The sequence below is a fragment of the Acyrthosiphon pisum genome, unplaced genomic scaffold (genome assembly GCF_005508785.2).
Source record: "Acyrthosiphon pisum isolate AL4f unplaced genomic scaffold, pea_aphid_22Mar2018_4r6ur Scaffold_8195;HRSCAF=8781, whole genome shotgun sequence".
In the NCBI taxonomy this organism is placed as follows: domain Eukaryota; kingdom Metazoa; phylum Arthropoda; class Insecta; order Hemiptera; family Aphididae; genus Acyrthosiphon; species Acyrthosiphon pisum.
The window spans coordinates 1-8,826 of NW_021778139.1; the positions used below are offsets into that span (position 1 = coordinate 1).

At 26.5% G+C, this 8,826-nt stretch overlaps 1 long non-coding RNA gene across 1 annotated transcript; it reads left to right on the top strand.

Moving 5' to 3' along the window:
- The first annotated feature begins 425 nt into the window (after positions 1 to 425).
- LOC107885704 lies at positions 426 to 2,517 on the top strand. Its single transcript, XR_001680478.2, has 4 exons — positions 426 to 561; positions 669 to 958; positions 1,032 to 1,138; positions 1,839 to 2,517. It is a non-coding gene; the product is annotated as an uncharacterized LOC107885704 (long non-coding RNA).
- The last annotated feature ends 6,309 nt before the right edge of the window (positions 2,518 to 8,826 follow it).

The window sequence follows — 8,826 nt, forward strand, 5'->3', positions numbered from 1 at the left end:
TTTTTTTTATAAATAAGTATTGGTAATTAAATTCTCAGTCGGTCAAAAAGTTTGAAAATTTAATACAATTTCTCTCAGCTTTCTAAGTTGTTCTTAGCATTTATTATATTAAATATTAAATAATTATAAGATTTAAAATTTAATTATAATTTAATTAATAGTTTTGAGTAATTATATTACTTAATATTATGAAAATGTGTCATTTAAAATTGAAGTTCAGTCCGCCACTGGGTGCAATGCATAGCCCAAATATGCACCTAGGACCAAAATATTTTATTGAAATCTCTACAACCTCGTTATCAGGGAAATCTGTAACAGCGACAGATTTAATTGTTGTATATTATATATGGTCACAACCCCCTTTTTGTTAGTCCTTAACAGCCTTATCTTATATATAAATATTTTAAATATATTTATACTTGATAGTAAATAATAAATAAAGGTAGGTAATTCAATAATAATTATTATTAATTTATGATGGCTACCAAATGTTTTATGAAAAAAAAAGTAAACGTTAATAGAGTATATTATTGTCAAATGATTGTGATCGAAAGTATTAAGGTATGTGTTCCATAATGTTTAACTCATTTTAAATACATTAGTCTATTTAGGCATAGAATACATTAATATTTAGTTACATAATGTGCATTTTTACGTATTATACCTAGGTATTTGATATAGACTGATTCCTATGGACGTAAAAAAACCAACGACGAGGATACGAGATTGCTTTTCTATACAATAATAATACAGAATGTCAGAATCTGAGTATAGAAAGTTTTTGCCCAATTAAATACTGTTTTTGATGGCTAAAAATAACTGAGCAACGATAAAGTAAATAATATTTATATAATATGTAGGTAATGTATGTTTTTAGGGGACGTAATGCTAACATAGGGGATGTAATGCTAACGCAGTCTCCCCTCCGGTTCTCAATACCATGGGGAAAAAAAAAAAGGTATTGTAATTTATATTTTTGTATCTATCATTGATACCTGAATAAATTATATAAAAGATTACCATTGTTTTAGGCATTGGTTCCATTGTTTTGAAGTACCTATAAGAACACAGAAGTCATCTTTGAATAAGAAAAATCAATGGTTCACCTACCATCATAAATTCATACCATACAAAAATTGTAAGTTTTATTATTTAAATTATATAAAAACTACATCATAGGCATCCTTTTTAAGTAGATATGCTACACAAACATTTTAATGTCCAATATAAATTAAATAAATATGTTGCTAAAAATTCCAATATAATATATTATGTTGTTATTATGCGTTATGTCTTCTTTACTATATAGTTATTTTTTTTGAGTTTACTCATTATATTTAATTATTATTTATCGGTGGTCTACAGACTACAGTCCTAACATAATATATTATTAATTAATTATCCATTAATTAAATTCTGTTTTAGGTATATAGATACCAAAAATGTTTTTATATTTTACAATATGTAATATGTATTTATGCTACTGTTTTTACTATTATAAAATAATATTGTTATCTAAAATACATATAAATGAAGAATTCTAGGCTTATGATACAAAGGACATTTATAATGATCTCTAGTCTTAACTTATATAATTATAAGAAAAAAATTATGATAATATGGCTATGGTTTATGAGAATATTATATTACATAGTACTAAATATTATTATAACCTTTAAAACTCCATAAAATTGTTATTGATGATGTTATTGTTCAGTCATAAATTGTGATTAAATAATATTAATGCACAAAATAAATTAATAATTAGGTTCAAAAGAAATAATATGTAATTAAACATTAATGTTTTGGTATTTTTAAATTTCTCATTTGTTTAATAGGAAGCAGTTAAATGTGAAGTTAAGGAACAGATCAAAATACAGAATATTATTCAAGGATTTCCATTTCTAAACTATGGAGAATCAGTAGCACTCAGAGTTAACTAAATATTATAAATATTGATTATTATCATTATTATTCTAAATGTATTAATGTTTGTATGTATTGTCAATTTATGTGACACATAAATTGACTATGCATACGGGCATAAAAATGTTCATTAAATTGTAAATTGTATATAACTCTAGACCTAAGCTAACTAAGGTCTATGTCACAACCAGTGGCGGACTGAACTTTAATTTTAAATGATGCATTTTCATAATTAAGTACTTACCACCACCACCACCACCCTATTTTTACTTATAACAAAGTTATGATGTAAATAAAATGTTATCAAAAGAGCCAAGAGGTCAGGCTGTAGCATGTAATTCTGCGCCACAGTCATGGAGTGGCACCACCCCCTTTGAAAAGTTGTCGCAACTGCATCAAAATTGAGCGCTTCAGCTCGCAACTGGTCACAACCCAAGTTTATTTTTTATTCCAAATTATGGTAAAAGTTTATTTTTCTAAAGAGATTTTATAATCGTAAAAACTCCATAGTCTTGGATTTGTGTTTTATTCCACAGTGTATTTATACCTAAAATGTTTTTATATTAAAGAAATAATTTATGATTATTATTTTATCATTATTAAAGTTTATTTTTTATATATTGTTTTATACTAATTTACTATTTCCATATATGTTTTAGATTTAGATTTTTGAACTAGCCTAAATAGGATAATTTTGTGAATATATTTATGTAGGTACCTACTTTGTTAAAAAGATTATGATTATTAAATGTTACTAAATATTACAAATAAACAAATAATAATTTAAAGATATTCTATTCCTAGTTCATAAAAACATTTTAGAACTTAAATAATATCGAAAATAGGTAATGAAAAGAAATTGGAATCATTTTATATTATGTTTTATTAATAATAATTTAATTAAAATAACAATTTTAATAACTTAAAAACAATATTTCAAATAAAAATAACTATATTTTAATAGTTTAATAAAAAGTTTCATGTAAAAATACCACTGAGGCACATAATGATGAAATATGTTTTTAATATAAATTGTTATTATCCATCCAAAATATTCATAAATAAAACTAACCATCGGATAAACAAAATATCTACCCACCTACTTAAAAATAATAAACATAGATTAAATTAGTAAATTATTACCACCTTTTTGCCTTAAGTATTATGGGTAGATAGTGGATTGACTATCTTTTTTATGTGTACTTATATTTGAAAGTTAAATAAAATACTAATAAACTATACTTTATACCTACTTAGTACTTAATAATGTAAATTTACATTACCTAGGACCTTGATAGATAGACCTTTTTAGATTATGTGAGGTGAATGTATTGATTTTACAATGATAAGTATCTCAATGCAAAAAAAGGTTTTTAAATGCATCATCAAATTTTGAAAATATTTTTTACTTTGATTCTTTTCGAGCTATTTTTACGCATAAGATATTTTCTTATATTTTTTATGAGTTTCTGATTTTAATAAAATTTGTTAAAATTATGACAATTTACAAATTAATTTGAGTTAAAATACATATAACATTTTTTTTATATCTAAGATTTGAAAATTCTTGTTAAGTTTTATAATTTAAAAAAAAGTTTACCAGTTAAATTATTGTTTACGAGGCGTTTGAAGTTCAAATGTTTCCAACAATGGATATTCCCTCATTAACTAAGGATTTCTTACTTAGTGTTTATGTTTATTTAATAGTTTCCCATATGCCATAACATTTTCAAAGTATTGTTACACTTAAACTATTTAGTCTATAGAGGCATATACATTTTTCAAATTTAACATAATATCCATTACAGTGACCCATATCAAAATCTAATGTACAGCAGAGTGGTACCCACTTACCCACCTATTTTTTTATTTTTACACATAATCTATTTCTTGTATCTACTTAGGTAAACGTCTTCTGGGTAAAATTGTCCTCAGCAATGTTGTTTAAAATCAAAAGTAGGATAATTAATATACATATGCAATAGATTTACACATAATAATATGATATACATAACTATAAAAATTCATTAACAACATTGATTTATATAATTATTTCTCATTGGTGGTTCCCTAAAAAGTACAAAATTTCGACACGGGCAGCGCCACACGGGTCTTTGCTTTATAGTTAAGGATATTTAAAAAAATAAGCAATAAACATGTATTTTTTTTAAAGTTAGATAATTAAAATTATCTATAAAAAATTAGTCATTGGATCAAGTTGGTACTTTTGGGAGGTTACAAATTACAATACTCCAGCAGGTATTCAATGCAATAAAATTGTATTTAAATACAATGAAACTTCCATATTATAAATCTCATGGGCAATAGAAAATTTTTATATACCTACCTATTGTAGAGAATTTATTTAAATAGAAATAAATACATTTAGTCCTAACTTAGTTTAAGTTTCAAAAATAATACATTAAACAATAAATGTTGTTAAATTAATGTTCGTTACGTATGTGACAGTTTAAATAAATATATTCAAATATTTGAATGCCAATATACCCACTCATTTACCTTACAACACTGTTAGAATACCTATTTTAGTAACGATGTTGCTCAATTATGGTGTAGCTGAGTAGCTCTCTATTAGTGAAATAATGTTTATAATCGGTTTAGTATTTACAGAGATAACGCCTCATTTATAAAGTACGATAAGCAAATTATTTTCGCCATCGGTCGCATCATTAATCCTCCAGGTAAAAAATTTAGTTGGTCGTTTGCGCATTGCGTGTGTTAACAATTTAACGCAGTATCCAAGGTGGATTATATATTGTCCACTTTGGCAGTATCTATAATACTAGTAGGTTATTTAGAATTTAAGTTGAATTTAGTTCTGATAATGCAAAACAAATACATTATCCATCTAAATTTTAAAGAAATTTAATTTTTATACTTGGAATTTTTATAACTAAGCATTTTCAATAATAATATTTAAAAAAATGATTGTACATTGCTATTATAAAACTGCTAAAGACATAAGACACAATATTTGAAACAAAAAACCGCTTTAAACGAATATAATGTTTGTTTTCTTTTTACAATTAGTTCTCGTGTGTTGTCTCCTTGCAAACGTGGAATTTGTGCATTCATTAGAACTAGGGATGGGCCGATACTAAAACCAATACTCGATATCGGCCGATATTGGTGGTATCGGGTTTATCGGTATCGGTTTTTTTTTAAACCGATATTTGAACTGATACCAAAAAAAAAAAAAAAACCAAATCTATCAGCATAATAGCATTGATTATAAATTGTAATAGTTAAATGTAAAATGATAATATTATTTCGGTTGATAGTATCGGTGATATTTTAATATCGGCTCATTGTTTATGCTGAAAATGTTGGTTTTCAAATATATCGGGTATCGGTTTTTTATGGGTTGCATATATCGGAATATCGGGTATCGGTAAAAAGAGGTATCGGCCCAACCCTAATTAGAACCAATTTTGTGTTTTGACATTTAATAAGAGTGAACTAACCTATTATCCGATATTAAGGGTTAGGTTAGGAACATTATTTGTGTTTGTACATAACCTAGATGTCATCATTAAGTGTTTTAAAAGAATACTAACCCCGGTTACCCGTCGAATGTTAAATAAATATCATATAAAGATATTTGTTTTATTAAATACTGATGCTAAATATAGGAGGTGGCGCGAAGTGAATAATTGACAACAGTCACATATTATATAGGTACAATTAAAATTTAATATTTTTCTTAAACCTATACCGAAATTTATGAAAATCAATGAATTTTCTACATAAGTTGACAATTTAACTTCTATGCTCATCGACACCAACAGCATTTTGTAATATTATTGTATAATTATTATTATAACGTTATTACCTGCAGGGCTGCAGCCATTATGTAAAAGTAAACTCAAGAGTTCGACGAGAGTTCAGACGAGATTCGAACTTAACAATCAGTTCAGTCAGAATGACCGACAGGACCTGTGCCGCGTTAACGAGCATTTTTCCCCCGAATCACTTGAGAGTACACACTGCAGTTGTATACTCATGATTTTTCAAGAAATTCTTGAGAGCATAGGGTCTGTATAATATTATGGAGTATATTGTACATTATACTGTATACCCTATGTGAACAGTGAACACCACTGAAGCCAACAACGCAGAATTGGTTCTCTAAACGCAAATTTACTAAATTTACTTTACTTCGGATATTTTATATCATATCAAAACACATATATACACACAGCAATATTGATAAAATGTTTTACTAACCGTTTAGCAATAAGTTATGACTAATTATCTCTATATTTTTTTAAATTTAATTGTAATAATTGATAATAACGCACCCAAATTATTACTATTATTATTTATTATTACTATTATGACTATAATAACAACAATTATTATGTTTATTGTTCATTCAACAATTTTCATTTCATTTATTACAGTTTGTCAATATAGGTACCAGCTAAGTTCTAAGACAATATTATTATTAATTCACTGCACGGGTGGTGTTAATTCAACAGACATTTAAAATAGTTAACATATATTATTATAATTGATTTTAGTTTCCAAGCTACGCAACTTAATATTATGGTCACCCCTCTCAGATTAAAAGTATTGACCAAACATATAGAAATAGAAATCATAATACCTAACCGCGTATTCTTTATTCATTGTATATTACAATATGGTTGCGATATAATCATAATTTGCTGTTTAATAGTGAGTTAAAATATTTTTTCAAAACATTATAAAGGATTAATTTATTTTATTCGTGTAGTAGTTCATATAATAATTTAATGATACTAAGTATTGAATAATCCCAAGCATTATAATGCCTTTTAAATTGCCAATGATACCAGGATTTCAAACTTGTAACACGGTAAATAATTTTATATATTACATTAAAATGTCATTTTTTAAAACATATTTAATTCAATATAATTCAATAATAAATACAAGGAAATTAAAATGAGGTATCCGAAGACGCCTGATTTTGATATCATGAGCGGTGTAAATATTATCAGATCATTACACGTCAAAAATGAAAAGAAATGTAATTCCGTCTTTAATTCCTCTACAGATCTCGAAGAAGCCAAAAAGCCTACTTGGCTAGTATTTGATAAACAGGTAAATAAACCGTAGACGAGGTAGGTACGTACATGTTGGTGCACAAATGTACAATTACACATTTGGTTAGAAGTTAGTAGTTACCATCATTTTAAGCGGAGTCAAACAAATAAAATATATAAATACGTTAAAAATAAAAATAGTAATCAGGACTTGATTTCATTCCAGAACCTAACGTTCGATGCATATTTCAAAAGTACGGTGAATGAAAGCTTTGGCTGTACCTATAATTTAAGAAAATGCAAAATAATTTATTTTCTTGAAGATAATACAATTAGGGTAGTTGAACCCGTCGTTATCAACAGTGGTTTACCACAAGGTAAATTCTTTTTATTGGTATTGAAATATTTTGATAACTTGTACGAGTAATCAGGCATAAGTTGTACAATTAATGTAAAATATATTGTGACTTGTGAGTTAAAAGTTGAAACAAATAATATTAAGTTACCTAACAGAATATAGATAAAATTCAATTTTATGTACAAATTAAAATGTACATAGATTGTTGTTGCGTTTGACTTTTTTCTATAGATTTTTATTTGTAACAATGACTATACAACTTAATAAATTAGTTATTACACATAGGTACTGACTACTGACAGTACCTACCTACGTCCTATACAATCTACATAGGTACCTACTTACTTTATTTTACAAAAAAGCAACTATATTACTATTTGAGTACTAATAACTTATAAACTAATTGTTCTAATAGCTAAATGACTTAATAATGTATTGATTTCTTAAAATAACAGGAATATATTATAACGATAACGTTTTAATATTATTTATTATTCATTAATTTAATGGAAAAAATACTAGTACCTAGGTACTAGGTAAGCAACTTCCTATTAATTACTAATTAGTAATGCGTTAAATATACCTACTTAAATATGATATCGGTGAAGTATTTCCATTTCCCAAGGTCGTCGAGAGAAGAAAATATATAATGTCAGTAATCATTATATTATGGTATATATTTTGTTTTTTCGAACACTTAGTACTATAAGCGTTAAGAAGTGAATTAAGCCACAGGAGCTTATAGTTCCATTTGTTAGCTGTTAAGTGTGTATTTAAAGTACATTTATGCCAAATAATTATGTTAATTATAAATTCTGTGAGAACTAAAAAGTAAAAAAGATATTGGATTTATAATTATGTTTTGTTAATTTTTATTGAACTTAGTACTTACTAGGTATATGTATGCTTTTTCGGGTGGGTAGTATAGAAAAAGCATTAAAAAATGTTTACGTAACATCCTTGACAATCGAAGTATACCTTTATTGTTATTTATATATTAGAGAGGCTATTTTTCGATTTTATAAATAACTATATATTATTTACTAAGGTGAAAGATAACTACTAGGTAACCGTTTGTAAATCGAGTTTGTGACAGGATATTTTCCTGAATGTAATTATTATTTTAAATTGAATATAATGACACACTTACATTAGCTGGCAGTATACTTAGGTAGGTATCTTCTATACGCACCGAATTGAGCGATATACGATACGAATGCCAGATACCTAAAGACTAAAGTGAAGTATAGATGTATAGTAGTATACATATTTACATTTGTATGTTCACAGTCTTTTTTTTTTTCACCACGGTAATTTCACAACGTTCAAGCGAGGATATCCCGCTTGAACACAATAATTTTACCGTAACAAAAATCACGGGGGAATTTCACACTCGTTATCCACCTATTTGCCGCTCACGCAAAAATATTTACCATATAGCATTTTACAGGGAGATTTCACATATTTTGTCCACGAATTCTCCTCTTACAC